The sequence below is a fragment of the Bemisia tabaci genome, chromosome 3 (assembly GCF_918797505.1).
Source record: "Bemisia tabaci chromosome 3, PGI_BMITA_v3".
Taxonomy (NCBI): domain Eukaryota; kingdom Metazoa; phylum Arthropoda; class Insecta; order Hemiptera; family Aleyrodidae; genus Bemisia; species Bemisia tabaci.
In genome coordinates this window covers 50,158,091-50,173,870 of record NC_092795.1, presented here as the reverse complement: position 1 = coordinate 50,173,870, position 15,780 = coordinate 50,158,091, and positions in this window count along the sequence as shown.

The window sequence follows — 15,780 nt, the reverse complement described above, 5'->3', positions numbered from 1 at the left end:
TTTGGGGAACTTAGAAACGCGCCTACGTTGAAAGTAGCCAAACGTTGCTAATACGAACATATTAGAGAATTGTTTACTTTCCCATTTTTTCCCATGAAATCATTTCTATTTTTTATCGTCGGAAAACTGAGTTTTTTTCAGCGCTCTTAAGGTAGACCCAAGTGTGCACACATTATCTACGGATCTCAGTGCTTCCATAGAAATTTTAAAACCACATTTCGCTCTACCAAAAAGAAAAAAAGAAAATAAGGGAAAAAATGAAATAAGGGAAAAAAGAAAATAAGGGAAAAAGAGAGAAAAAAGGAATAAAAGACATTTTTTCTGGCAGGCACTGTACGCTTATACCATTTTCTTCTGAGTTTTTTATTGTTTTTTCAGTCACGCACGTCAAATGCTTTTTCGGAGCAAAAATTTAAGTCACTTGCCCATCATTTAACACCTACAATCCAGTCATTCGCTCTCTTTGTGTCGACAGTCACACGCACGAAAAATGTGCATATCATCTCGACATAGCTACAAAAACCGACTGTTAAATTTGAGACTCGGAAACTCAAAAATCCTTATCAGTTTCATTTAGAGCGATTTGATTTTAAAAAAGTTTTCTCAACATCTTAGAAAAATTGAGTAGAATGGCTTATCTTCATTTTATATCAGCTATCTTCTAGCCGAAGTTCTGCATAAAGTTTTTTGATTCCGCAGCGGCGGCTGCACGGCGAACGCGTTTTAAATTTTAAATCCGGGTTAGATTTTCGGTGAAGAGAGTTATCATTGTCCCAGCGTGGTAGGCTACGATGCTTTCTCGCAGGATCCTAATTTTCTTGGTAAGTAAACACAATTTTTCAAGCAGTTTATCACATAGACCAAAGAAAGTATGGAAAAATGAAATCTTTTAAAATCTGTCTAAAATTAAAACATTTGGGAGAAAAACGCATTATTTTTTTTTTTAAAAAAAAATTAAAATAAGAGGGAGGGGGGTCTTCTTTTTGTTAACATGTTTTGCCAAGAAGTGAGAAATACTGCCATACTGTAAAAGAATGTCTCAAGAACATTCGAATTTTTTCACAATTCTTTTTGGTACACAGTTTATATTTTAGGTAAGTTTTGTATATTTTAACATGACACTTTTGAATGTATAATATTCATTAATTAATGAACTTCTCAATTAATTTCATTGACAAATAATAAAAACTTTGCCAAGAAATTTCTCTCGGAGAGGAGCAATTCAACAATGTAAGTCAAAAGAATCATACGTGTGATGTTTTTTTTTAAAACCTATAGGATAGGCTGCTAATGGACAATGAAAGAAACCAAAAATTACAACTTACGTGGAAATCGTATGAAGATAGGTGCTTTATGTGGATGAACTACGATTTATTTTTTAATTCCGTTTGCGTCATTAAATCCAGTCGTCACGACAAAAATAAAATACATGTCGGTTGTTTTATAAAATGTTGAGTAGCTTTTTTTTTTATTTTTAAGGCCCCTATTTCCTCTATAATACCTGCAAATGATTGATTTCAGACATATTACGAGCGTTTAACATGTTTTCAAGGTTTAAACGTAATATCAATTCATGAAACATACCTAGAGCTTTACAGTGTACACGATGACATCCTCAATTTTGATTCGTTTATTTAATTTCCTTTTCACTGTTTATTTCATTTTCGTATTCCAGACACTACTCTACTGCAAAGTGAGTGCAGTTCCGTCTCTGATCAACCGTCCTGACTTGATACAAGGCAATTCTAAACGGGACGTGGTGGTAAGTAAACAATTTATTAAAACTTGAAACGCCTAGCGTAAAAAACAACAAAAGATGATGACTGACACCGATTGCACACACCTTTCTCTAATGCGATGTTCCAAAAGTGCTTAAAAATATAGTCTCTGTGCTCCGATATCACCTTGAGGCATCCGAATTTCGTATTTTCGAAACGTCACGCCTGTATCTCAAAATCTAGCCAACAGTGGTTCCCTGAAAAGTAGAAAAATAATTTTTTTGGCGTTCGTGCATCCATTTTTATCTATAACCCTTCCATATTTGGTATCAGTAACTTAATTCCATGATTTTTCTGCTGAATGTCCCATTACCTGTGGCTAGGTATATACTAATGTATCTTGTAACATGGGGAATTACATCGCAAACTTACAGTGGGAATTTAACAAAAAATAAGTGGGAAACATTTAAGAGAACTCTAATTAAATACACCAGAGTTTGAATTTAGATGAAATGTCGACGAATGAAAGAGCGTTTATAAGATCTTCTAGAAAGACGAAAAAAATCTCCGCTTTGAAGTTCGGAGTTTTTAGGTTCAATTACACTGATATCGACAATGAGCCGTAACTTAAGCTGTCGCACAACACAATGAATCATGCCCAAAAAAGGGAAGTTAGTGTCTTTCAGTGGTTCCCTGAGGATTAGAAAAACTATTTTTTTGGCGTTTGCTCATCTGTTTTTATTTAACCTTCCGTGCTTTGGTATCAGTAACTTAATTCCATGATTTTCCTGCTGAATGTCTCATTACCTGTAGCTAGTTATACACTAATGCATATTGTAACATGGGTTATCAGGTGGATTCCTCCGACGTGGAACCGGTCGAAAGATCCGGGGCTTGGTTCTCGGATGGTGAGACTCACGCCTTGGTGACTCGGGACCCGGCATCCCCATCTCGCACTCCTCAAAAATCCTCAGGACTCACCCGGGCATTATCCTCAGCCTATAACTTCGTGGCAGGCAAAAAATCGGGAAGCAACAACATTAACGAAAACAACAACAATAATATGATGGATCGATTAAAACAGTTCGGGTCGAGATCGGGCAAAGCACTCTCTTCCGTGGGTCGCTCCCTTTCGTTTTCGCGGTCACCCAGGCGCCAGGGCTCCCTCCAGCGAAAGAACTCACAACCAGAAGGGATGCGCAGAAAGAAAACCAGAATGGGTTTCTCAACAGACCCCCACGACTCCCCTGGACATCCCCGTCTGTAAGAATCTAAAATTTTGACGGATTTTAACCCGAATCTTGTAGATCGCTTCGGCGAATCCTACACTGAAAAAAAAATCTCGTTGTATTTACTAAGAGAAGGGTAAAATTACCAAGAGCTCAGGGTTCTATTTGATCCCAGTTTTTTCTTGGTAAAGTTACCGTTTATGGAATCGGTAATTTTACCGAGGAATCTCGGAAAAATTATTGAACTTCCTCGGTAATTTTACTGGACCTTGGTAAAAACGCCAATATTTTTTATCGACTGTGGTAGAATTACCGAGATGAAATGGCAAAGTTACCGGGAATTGATTACCAATAGAAGTGGTATTCTTCTCTGAAAAAAACAGTAATGATACCGGTTTTTAGGTAAGCTTACCAGTCTGTCTTGGTAAAATTACCAATATTGGTAAAAAAAGTGAGATGGTAAAGGTACCAACGGACCTTGGTAAAAACGCCGATAATTTTTTTTCAGTGTAATAGTTGGTAACATTGTTTTGTCTCAATAAAAATCTCAATACTTGAATCGATTCTCAGGAGCCAGATGCTGTGAAAAGAATCGATCATTGAACACGTGGGTTTAAATGGAGAGAGATCGATTTTGCTTACTTTTTGACCCCACCTCTGTTCGATCCGAGTTCTCATCTTTCAAATTAGAAGTTTGCTAAGATTTTACTTCAGGGGTTTAAAATCAAAAAGTCCTCATCACGTCTTAAACTCTTCACCAATTTTTCGTTTAGTTTAGACCAAAATTAGGAGCCTATGGGCTTTACAATACCCTAAAATATGCAAACTAATAAGATAAATACACATTTTCTGAGCCGCAAAGATTGAGGCGACAATACTCTCTGCGTATTATACTCTATCTATACTGAGGAGCTTAAAATTTGTTGAGTTCAGTTTGTGCCTCCGATTACAATTTTTGAACTTTTTCGCCTTGCTTTTTGTAGCAAGGTAGTGCGGATCCAGCAATTTTTTACCACCTTGTTACATGCACCTCGAGGCACATTTTTCAGTATTTTTTCTTATCCATACAGAGACGAGGCTGAATAGAGTACTCTGTAAAGGGACATTATAGAAATGTCGAAATATGGGAGTTCTTAGGGTTCAAAAGGGCAGCCGACCTCCTGCCATCAAAAATGTCACTGCCAATCCTCAGATTCCGATATCAAACCAAGAACGCCAAGAATGTTCATAAATGAGCGTTCTCCCACAAAAATGAGTGGATCCATGCGAAAACTAAGTCAAATACATGCTTTACAAACAACGGATCGTAACAATTGTAATTAAAAACCACTCTGAATAATTTGAATCTATGGATTGGCTGCCCTTTTGGGCCCTGAAAGCTCCATGACCTGACCCTAAAATAACCGCCATGTTCATACTCTCTCTATATGGGTACTCTAGGTGGACCTGAATCGAGTGATGGGGTTGCCATTATGCGAGGGAACTTCAAGCACGGCTGCACGGAGAATACGGAGATGGTAATTTTCGTCCCTCTGTCTTGGTAACCCTGTTTGTGTATTCAGCATTGTCTCTGCACGAAGGGCTTGAACAGGGCTTGAATGAGGATCGAGAGGCTCTCCTCAGTCCTCACGCGTGACCTTAACGTGCGCCAACGTAACGTAACGGTCGTGTGCCCGACTGAGGGCGCATTCTTCTGAACCAATAAGCGGCCTTTGAAACATTCGGTCCGAACAGTATCTCGGCCATTGTGGAAGCTTTTACTTCTGGGACCTCAGCATTCTACTGTTGACTTACCTACGTGGTTGATGTTCAACAACGTTTGCAAACAAGCCGAAAATGGCCGACGTTTGGGAAACTTGTTTGGCTCATGACGTCATTCGAAGCTCATCATCGACCATGTAGGTAAGTCAACAGCCGAAATTAGGGTGATGACTGTATTCGCTCCCTAATAATTGTCCATAAGGCATTGTTGAAACCCCGAAAGTAAAAGCTTCCACCTGTCACTAGGAGGCCAGTGGAGGGTCTCTTGTCTCTGGGTCCGAAAAACAGGTTTTCCCATCTTTCGGTACGTTGATCTACGCCGTGTTTCTCGTTGCAGGAAAGATTCTGCTGGGGCACGTAAGCGCAAAGTCTGTTGCTGCGTTAAAAAACCAGGTACCTCCGATGGGTCGGTCGCGGCCGGTGTCCCCAGCCCCCGTAACAAGGACTCCAGCAAACCGAGCACGGACGTCGCAACGCCGGCTGCTGACAAGAGCAAGGGCGGTTTCCTCCAGAGCCGCACAGCCAAGGTTCTCTGCTGTGGGTGTCCTGAATACGGTGGAATTATAGGGGGTACATGTATAATCTGTGCTGGTATAACGTTATGCGTGGGCGAACAATTCGTTGAAGATTGTTGCGGGAAAGGGCGCAAAAGGGGCGGATCTTGCTGTCTTTGTGCCGCTTCCACTACTGGTGGTGGTCTTGCCGCCGGTAACTGTGCCCTCACGTCCATGTCATGCGTGTAAAGTGAGCTGGTTAATTCCAATCATAAGGTTAACGTAGGAGGTACTCTTCTTGTATAGTTTTTGTCATCAAGGTATTAGTGTAAATTCAGCTTCTTTAGCGGTTTTGGGTGAATTTCAAGTAGAGATTTTTTGTTTTTTGTTTTTTTTTAAATTTCATACGTCTTTGTTATATGTTTCGCAAGCAAATAGCCAAAGCAGGTATATTTCATCAAACGCCCGGGTAGATCATCAAATGCTGACCATTTTCGAAGTTAAATATGTTTTTGGCGAATGGCTCTCAGGTTTTCAACGTTTTTAGTGTAAAAAATCATAAAATGTATTGAATTTCTCAGTATTTTCCGCGAAGTCATGCGCATGTAGTGAGCTCATGAGCTGGTTAATTCCGATTATAAACTTAACGTAGGAAGTACTCTTCTTGTATGGTTTTTGTCATCAAGGTATTAGTGTAAATTCAGCTTCTTTAGCGGTTTTGGGTGAATTTCAAGTAGAGATTTTTTTGTTTTTTGTTTTTTTTTAAATTTCATACGTCTTTGTTATATATTTCGCAGGCAAATAGCCAAAGCAGGTATATTTCATCAAACGCCCGGGTAGATCATCAAATGCTGACCATTTTCGAAGTTAAATATGTTTTTGGCGAATGGCTCTCAGGTTTTCAACGTTTTTAGTGTAAAAAATCATAAAATATATTGAATTTCTCAGTATTTTCCGCTCTGAATCGATGGTGAAAGTGCAAAAATGCGTATCTCGGTTTGCGGCGTTGCCATATGCGTACGTCGGTCATTTTCCTAAGGGAGGTCCGACCTTTAGCGGATCCAGCAAGTTGGCAGCTCTGTCTTTTCTCCGTTTAAACTTATGGACATATATCGATCCTTGGAGGGACCAAGTGCTCCGACAAGAATCGATTATTTAACACAGGTTTAAATGGAGGAAATCCGGTGTTGCCAAATTGCTGGATCCGCCTCTGCGTCCGACCACTCCGACCCCCTAACCCCGGAAAGTTTTGACATTTTCAATCTACTTGGACGCATTTTAAGGCTTCAGTGCTGAGAACTTTAGAGGATAATGACTGAATGAACCCGGTGTTTTCATTTAAGACTACGCACATTAAAAGAGATAATCACGCAGATCTAAAGGGATATTTGGAAAGAAATCAATTCACTAGCAGTGTATGTTCATTTAATAAGGGTGCACCAGAGATTATGAAAAAATTAAAAAGAACTCAGCCGATATAAAACGCATTCATTTTTGCTTTCACGGCATTTCCGTATTTCAATTCATCATCCTTGACAAAGGCTTTTTCTCACCATCCAGAATTTCTGGGGAGGAGCAGCTGATACTATTTTCAATTCGAGGGGGGGGGGGGGCGCTCTTCCTCCCTCCCACACGCCCATGGGCGTTGCAGACTTCCTGACATACTTACTTTTTTGCATGAAAAACTACTGAACGTCATTCTTTGAAAATTTGAGTGATTTTCCTTCACTTCATAAAGAATATTCAGTGAAAACTTCAAGCTATGATGTTGGCTCGGACTCCTTTTAAAAAAATAAATAGAAGCGGAGATTTCGAAACACTCTGCAACCACGATACGCATTATTGCCGGTTTCGCCGTTAAAATGTTCCTCAGGTGTTTTAACTTTAAAAATTTGAGAATTTTCATCACACTCTGTAAAGTTTGAGATGAATCTCAGTTCCGGGCATAAAAATCTTCAAAGGTATCATTGTAAGATGCACTTTTGAGCATTATTGAGCAACTAGAATGGTTAAATGCCTTAAGCGTGTTTTATGGATTCGGTTTAGATTTATAGAAAGTATTTGTTATTTTGGTTTTGAATTATTTCTTGGCGGTGGTTTTGTTGTACTGTTTAATTTGGATAACTATTCTTTATATATTTTAATTTCCTTGTGTAGATAAATAAAATGTGTAACCTCTATAATATGAAATTATTAAAATTAGCGGAGCCTTAATATTTAATCTAGATCAATAGCAGTTTTAAAGACTTTTAATGAGAAATATTCTCCAAGAGCGATCCTACGAAAGTTGATTTCGATTGTTAGCCCTCGATTTATAATCTCAAAAGATAGCTTTTGGTTTCACACACTTTGCTAACTGCAGAAATGCGCTGCCGGTTGTCTGAGCCTATGAGTGTAAGAATTTGACATAGCTGGCATACAATCAAAATACTCGCTGATTTCGGAATCAAATTTCAGCAGCGCAACGTGGTCCCCCCCCCCCCCCCGACCCCTATTTTGGCTCTAGCATATTTTTGGAACCATAACTAAGAACCTCTACGGGGTACATTTTTTTCATCATCAAGTTGTTGTGAGGGATATTTGCGAGTCAAAATGAAAGTCGTATTTTCAACTCAATCCTTGTGATAATATTCTTATTTCCAAGTTTTGATTTCATTTGTTTTAATTATTCATTCACGTTCAATTTTCTCTTTCTCGTTTAGTCAGAGTTAAGTCTGGTTGGATAGCCATGACATCACTACAATGTAGATAGGGTTGCGGTAGCCTAATTACAATGGATCAAGTTATATGTTGTGTGAGATAAGAGGAAACCCTCCGTTACCTTTGCGTTATTCTCGTTGTTCTTACCTCGACTAATCCCGTATTTTTTTCTACGCAATCGAATAGTTATCTGTAGAGTCCCTTTATAGAGAGAGTTAAGACAACGCGGCTCATGGATGTCACAAACGGGAATAAAGATTACACAAATTGGACGTTTTTTTGTAATCTTTGATCAACCCATTTGCGCTCCATTGTTTTTTTTTTTTTACAAATGTCGAAGATAGCCATCTAAAATCAGTCGTTAGTGCTCGATAAGTTTCCTTTAAATGCATGACGTCCAATTAATGGACGTTACCGTATTGTTGATTGCATTAATGGCATTTCTTACTTTTTTTGACAATTCAACAGTGGGGATGAAACTTAATATGGGAGAAAACATTTGAAAAGAAAAAATATTTATAGATATATTTTTTCTTAAGGAGGAATCTTCCACAGGGCTCGGTACTGGGTCCCTTGCTGTATCATCTTACCTCAGATATACCCCCCGGAGTACGGGACCCTATGTTAGCCAAATACGCGGACGATACAGCATACGCGGCGTCCAACTTATCTCAAGAAGTAGCACTTGACATTCTTCAAGAAAATTTAACCAGAATATACGACTGGTGCCAAGAGAAGGACATAGTTATGAACCCCACTAAATTCGTTTTAATGATCTTTTCAAATCGTGTAATCAATACCAATTTATTTTTACAATACGGAGTTGTTACCATTCCCATATCAAACTTTGCTAAATATCTGGGCCTCAATCTTGATTGTAAACTTAAGTGGAAACACCACATAAAATTAAAACGGCAGGAATGCAACTGGAAATTTAGTCGCTTACATTGGTTGGTAAACAGTCGTTCACCATTATCCCTTGGCAATAAGTTGCTTATTAATTATAAGCAGCTTATTAGACCTGTCTGGGCATATGGATGCCAGATATGGGGAACGGCTGCACCCACGAACATCAAGATGATCCAAACACTCCAAAATAAAATACTCCGCAAAATATGTGGGGCACACAGATATCAGCGAAACAAAGACATCCATAGAGATCTCGGTATTGAGTCTGTGGGAGACTTCATCACTAAAAGAGGTGTGTGAAAAAACGGCCAAAAATGCCATTTTGATCACTTGGGGTGATACAGTAGCTTCCGAGACACCCAAAACCGGTCGCCGTTTTGCTTAGAAGCGCCGGGTGGCGACGTTGCCATTTTTTAAAGTGGAAACCTTTAAAAATTCATATCTCCGCCGCTTCTCAACCGATTTCAATGAACTTTTTTTTAAAATGTTCCTCTTAAATAGAGCTTTCTAGTGATGTATATAGTTTCTTGGGGTTTACTTGGCTTTAAGTGGCACTTACGCGGTTTTAGCAGTTTTTGATAGACACAAAAATTTAGTTTTTATTTTGCCACGATCGTGGAATCGACGGAATCTAAACAAAAACCAATCTAAATGAAAGTTCAGATTCTCACCTTTCTAACGAGCACAAGATCATCCCGGGGAAACGTTTAGTTTCCGAGATATGACCGCTCAAAGTTGGTCACATGCGCTTTTGCGCAATGTGAATGCGTGTTATCACTGAGTCATTCGCGAACTAGGGGTCTCTTACGTTCAATTTACGTTGAAATAATTACACAGAGCAGTAAGGTGTACAACACGAGCCGTATTTTCACCTTCGGCTGCCGATGTGCGACGTTGCCATTTTTTGAAGTGAAAACTCTTAAAGATGCATAACTCCGCTGCATTTCAACCGATTTCAATGAACTTTTTTTTAAAATGTTCCTCTTAAATAGAGCTATCGAATGGCATTTAGGTTTCTGGATTTTATTTACCTTAGGGAAGCACTTAGGTCGTTTATATGGTTCTTTGCAGAGATTTTTCATACAAAAAATAGTGTTGCTATTTTTTTCTTCTTTTTTTTCAGGAGGGGGTCTGTATTTCCCCCGATTTTTTTTAACATTCAAACTAGATCGGAAGATCACCATCGCTTAAAGTATAATGTAAAAATCTTGGTAAATTAGCAACACCACCTTCTCCTGTACAATGAGAGCGTCGCTTTCAATATTTGTACACGTAAGAATAGTGATTAAAAGAATCCCTATTTTTGAAAGTTCTTTCTTTAAATTTTGCCATTTTAAACCCTCCCACAATCCGCCGAGAAAAAAAAATATAAATAGCAACACTATTTTTTGTATGAAAAATCTCTGCAAAGAACCATATAAACGACCTAAGTGCTTCCCTGAGGTAAATAAAATCCAGAAACCTAAATGCCATTCGATAGCTCTATTTAAGAGGAACATTTTAAAAAAAAGTTCATTGAAATCGGTTGAAATGCAGCGGAGTTATGCATCTTTAAGAGTTTTCACTTCAAAAAATGGCAACGTCGCACATCGGCAGCCGAAGGTGAAAATACGGCTCGTGTTGTACACCTTACTGCTCTGTGTAATTATTTCAACGTAAATTGAACGTAAGAGACCCCTAGTTCGCGAATGACTCAGTGATAACACGCATTCACATTGCGCAAAAGCGCATGTGACCAACTTTGAGCGGTCATATCTCGGAAACTAAACGTTTCCCCGGGATGATCTTGTGCTCGTTAGAAAGGTGAGAATCTGAACTTTCATTTAGATTGGTTTTTGTTTAGATTCCGTCGATTCCACGATCGTGGCAAAATAAAAACTAAATTTTTGTGTCTATCAAAAACTGCTAAAACCGCGTAAGTGCCACTTAAAGCCAAGTAAACCCCAAGAAACTATATACATCACTAGAAAGCTCTATTTAAGAGGAACATTTTAAAAAAAAGTTCATTGAAATCGGTTGAGAAGCGGCGGAGATATGAATTTTTAAAGGTTTCCACTTTAAAAAATGGCAACGTCGCCACCCGGCGCTTCTAAGCAAAACGGCGACCGGTTTTGGGTGTCTCGGAAGCTACTGTATCACCCCAAGTGATCAAAATTCGAAAATGCCTTGAGGCATTTTTGGCCGTTTTTTCACACACCTCTTTCCTCTCGGTATGAGGCTCGTCTACACAGACACACTAATGAAGAAGCAATTGCGTTGCTAGATAATAGTAATGAAATTAGAAGATTAAAAAGACGAAAACCCTGGGAGTTGGCCACTCCTCGATTAGACTTGTATTTTTAATTCTTCTATGTACCTATAAATTTTCTATCTGTAATAATGAGTTTTATACTCATTTATATGTGTTAATGTGATTATTAGGGACAGGGAGGGCTATTTAGTAGTAGTTTGCTACTTTTACTCACCTTAGTTACCTTCTCATTCAAGAAGTAAGAAACTTCTCTGTTGTTTCCTGTATACTGATTTACCTTATTGTAAAGATATTGTATAAAACTCCTTTGGAAGTTTACAAAATAAAAACTTTAATAATAAAAAAAGAGGAATGTTTTTTTTTATATATATTTTAGCGTGGGATCCTATTAAATATAATCATGTAAGAAAAAAGTGGCCTTTCCGCAAAATGACTAATTATTCAGGAGAAAGATTTTTGACAAGTTGGATTGTAAACTTACATCTTAATTTTTAGACGAAAACAATCCTAAGGATCCAAAGAAGGAAGTTACGAGCAAATAAGTTGATTGTTAAGCCAAAAGGCTAAAAACGCATATTACGGTCCAAAGAGAACTATAATTTGAGATGATTTAAGCACGTGTATTTGTGTTTTTTTTTTTCAATATTATGTTTTCTAAAGTGTTAACTTTAAAGTCAAATATTTAATTTGCTATGGAATTTCGGGGCGTTCGTGGTTCTTTAGTTTTCATTAAACGATACTTTAAGCAATTGTACCTTTATCTTAGTTTTGTGTTTTCTAGTAGTTCGCAAACTGTTAATGTATAAGAAGAGGGTGCCGGCTGGCATCCAAATGAGATGAGTTTAATATGGATAATTCAGAAAAGGCATCCATTTAAGAGATAATTTTGTTTAAAAAACAGATAAAAAAAGTTCAACTACAGCAAGTTTTCGTGTCCTTTTTATTTATTAATAGGTAGAACATAAGTCTTTGCCCTAGAATTTATATAATAGGGAGGCCTTCGCCGGGTCTGACCTCTATCTAGACATGTCCAAAGGCGTATGTGTGTGTAAGAAATAAAAAGCCACCCCCCCCCCCCAAAAAAAAAGTAAAAATACTAAAATCGATGATGGGAAAATTTCTGTTGTCTTAAAATTTCTTAATTCGTTTCTTACATCAATTTCAAAGGAATAAAGTACGTGCAGATTTCTATGAGCTCATGATTATTTTCGAGGCAGAACATTTGGAGGACAACGAATGAAAAATGCTGAACGACTACAGCAAACATTCTGTCCATGATACTCTAGTGTTCAGAGCAACAAAATGTCTGATTTTGATGTTAAAAACCAATATACATTATTTGGGCCAATTATTCAAAGTTTCGTTGTTCCGTGATCAAAATTGCCGATCATTCTTTTGATCGCTTTTCTCCTATTTTTAATCTTTGTATAATCTTCATTATCTGTTTATTTTTTATTTTATTTTACTTTAAGTTTACTAATTTTGCATTAAAGTGGATTGTTCGTTCAAATATTCCTCCGTGTATTTTTTTGTTGAGGGCCCTGTTACTATTTGATTTTTAAGTCACACAATAAATTCAAATCGGTGTTGGGAAAACCTGTTGGGAGATTGGAGTTAGACTAATGAGGCAAAGCATAGGAAATAATGCGAAGTAAAATAATAATCCCCCAAATCTCAGTAGCGAGCAATTTTCCGAGGCAGGGCTCTAAGATGTAGTCTGTTCCTGGCTGCAATCCCTTAATCTCCTGGCACCAACTCCCTATTGAGGAGGAAATTGTTCCTTTCTCTCAGGATGAGCTGAAGTTAAAAGAGCTTGTTCGTGAGTGAGGTCCAGAAAGGTCTCTGGCCCGATTTTTGCACAAATTTCAGTGAATTTTTTCCACTTTTTTCTTTGAAATTTTGTTGAATTTTTCTTAAATTTTCTTGCGAGGCAAATTCCATAACATTTTCATAGGAAGCCGCACAAACGTTCTATTGTGAAAAATTAAATTGCCTCGTTAAATTTGGCATTGGCTGATGTGACTTGGTTAATTTCTTTTAAACGCGGTCCAATTCTCCTACCTAAGTCTTTCAAAAAAACAAGAAAAAAGAAAATTTAGGCCTGTTTGTCTACTGAATTGCTTTCCCGGCTTTCCCTGGCATGGACCATCTTAGTGAGAACTGGTTTGTATTTGGAGCCGGCCGCTGCTCTACGTTGCATGAAATAAATAGAGTTAAGGACTTTGATGGGATGTTGGAGTTTTTTAGCCAACGTGCGTAAATAGTGAGCTTAAAGCTTAAAGCGTAAATCTCATCAGAGAGGGAAAAAGCTCACACACAAACGCGTCTGCAGTTGCCTTCCTGAATGGACGTAACTAGTGTTGTTGCTCCAAACAGCGTATCTCTTTGAGGGAAAATTGTGCTTGCGTGTGAGCTTTTTCCCTCTCTAATGAGATTTCAGCTTTAAGCTGAACTTTTTATGCACGTTGGCTAAAAAACTCCAACATTCCGTCTTGTGACCCGTGCGTTCACCGCAATCGGTTGGTGTTAAGGACTTCGTAGCAGAGAGATATGACGTCAACGGCAGAAATCAGTGGCGTGGCGTGCTTTGCGATATAGCGATTGTTATGCCATTTAAACCTATGGAAAAGGATCGATAAACAGGGTGTTCGCAGCGAACATCTTCATAATCGATTCTTCACCCTAGATTTAAATGGCATAACAATCGATATATAGTAATTCACGCCACGCCACTGGCAGAAATGCACTTACGATTCGAACTCTTGATGTAGAAATGCCTTAGACTCTTTGTCTTGGCAGCACGTCATAGCCTCCCTCAAATAAAGGATGTCCCAGGATATTTAATTTAAACATTGAGCAGAGGTATATCTCTGATCGAACCTCACAGCTCCCACAAGTCGATCAAGCAAGTACTCACCTCGCACACCCCCTAACAACCCGATTGTTAGAGTCACGAGCTTACCGCTCCTGGGACATCGAGATTTTGCCACCCTTACGACTGCCCTATCCCCAAGTAGCATTTTTCAACGAAAAAATCGCGATGTATTGCGATTTTATTGGCAATAAAATCGCTAGGATCATCAACATCTGAGCGATTATCTTTGATCTTGTTGCGATAAAATCGCGATTTTATCGCCCGGCAATTTATCGCGATATAATCGAAACGAAAATCGCGATACATGGCGATTTAATCTCGATTTTATCGACGAAAATTTATCGCGATTTTATCGAACAAAAAATTGCGTTTTATTCGGTAATATCGCGATAAATTGCCACCGATATAATCGCGATAATCAACCGATAAAATATATTTTTTCTCGATCACTGCTACTTGGGTCACGGAGGCATATCATTTTTTTGGTATATTGAAACGTCGCTAAAGATCACCGCAATCACAAAGTTCCTTCATTTCGTTGGGTATGCAATCTGATCACTGGAGTGTTAAAATAGTTGCTTGAGGTCAGAGCCATCTTTCATCCACATACCTCAACCCGAACGAATTTTCAGTGCAGGGGTATAAGTTTGCTATCATAAATGATTTAACTTATTTCAGAAGGAATGTTATCAGGGCCAGGGACCTTTCTGGACCGGGTAACAAGTTACCCACCCATCAAATTGATAGGAGTTTTTGTGACATTCCTATTTCTATGTTTTTATCTACACCGGCATTGTCATAATCTCTCGGAAATAACTGAGATTTTATTCTTTTTACAATTTTAGTCTTGCCGATGATGAGATAGTGATGCTCAAAATTTATCTGAGCAAATGGACAAATTTCCAAAATATTGCATGTTACGGCGTTTTCATTTTGATTCCAAAATTATTGCATGTTACGGCGTTCTCATTTTGATTCCAAAATTATTGCATGTTACGGCGTTTTCATTTTGATTCCAAAATTGTAAGGCTTTTAAAAGACCCCCTGGAGTACCCTGGTAGCACGTGTGACGCATATGGGAACTATAGTGGATAAAAAATGGTACACCAAAAAAAGGAAATCTTGACAGGCTTACAGGACCCAAGTCCGCCAGACAAGGGTTAAATATCTAAAATATTCCTTTTTCCCTCGGAAAAAAAGAAAGGAAAAAGGAACGCGTAAAAATATTTTAGTCAAGTATGATACTTCGCGTAATTTTTATCTCGAATTAGACAAAATTAGAGGAACACCTAGTGAATTAAAAAATAGCATTGACGCAGATTCTCTCAGTGTTGCCAGACTCATACACTTCTTACCAAATTCCTTCTTGATATATCACCCGTGGGCTAAAAATCGCGGTAAAAGATGTTCAGAATTCCTGTCGTGTACTCTTTACATAATTGCAGCTAGAAAAACTCCATGGCGACTGCAACGGCGTTAGGCTATCAAGCTGATAGGTGTCACTGCCAAAAAAAGGAAGAAAAAAATACGGTCCAGAGCGCTTTTGAAACACAAAAAACACGGCTTAATTGCACAGAGCATTTTAAAAAAACTCCACTCACGAAATAAGTATGAACTTTGACTCCGAATCTTAGGTGAGTAAAAAACAGAGCATAGCTAAGTAGACATCGAGCCTAGTTGCCGGAATTTCATCCATATTACTGTGCGAGATATGATCAATATCTATCAGTGCAATGCCTCAAAATGAATTGATTGGGTCAATTTGCTAAAAATTTGGAAACCGACACTAAATAAGTTCGGTCGTTCTAATAATGATCGAAATTTTCTGGAGAAAATTTGTCAA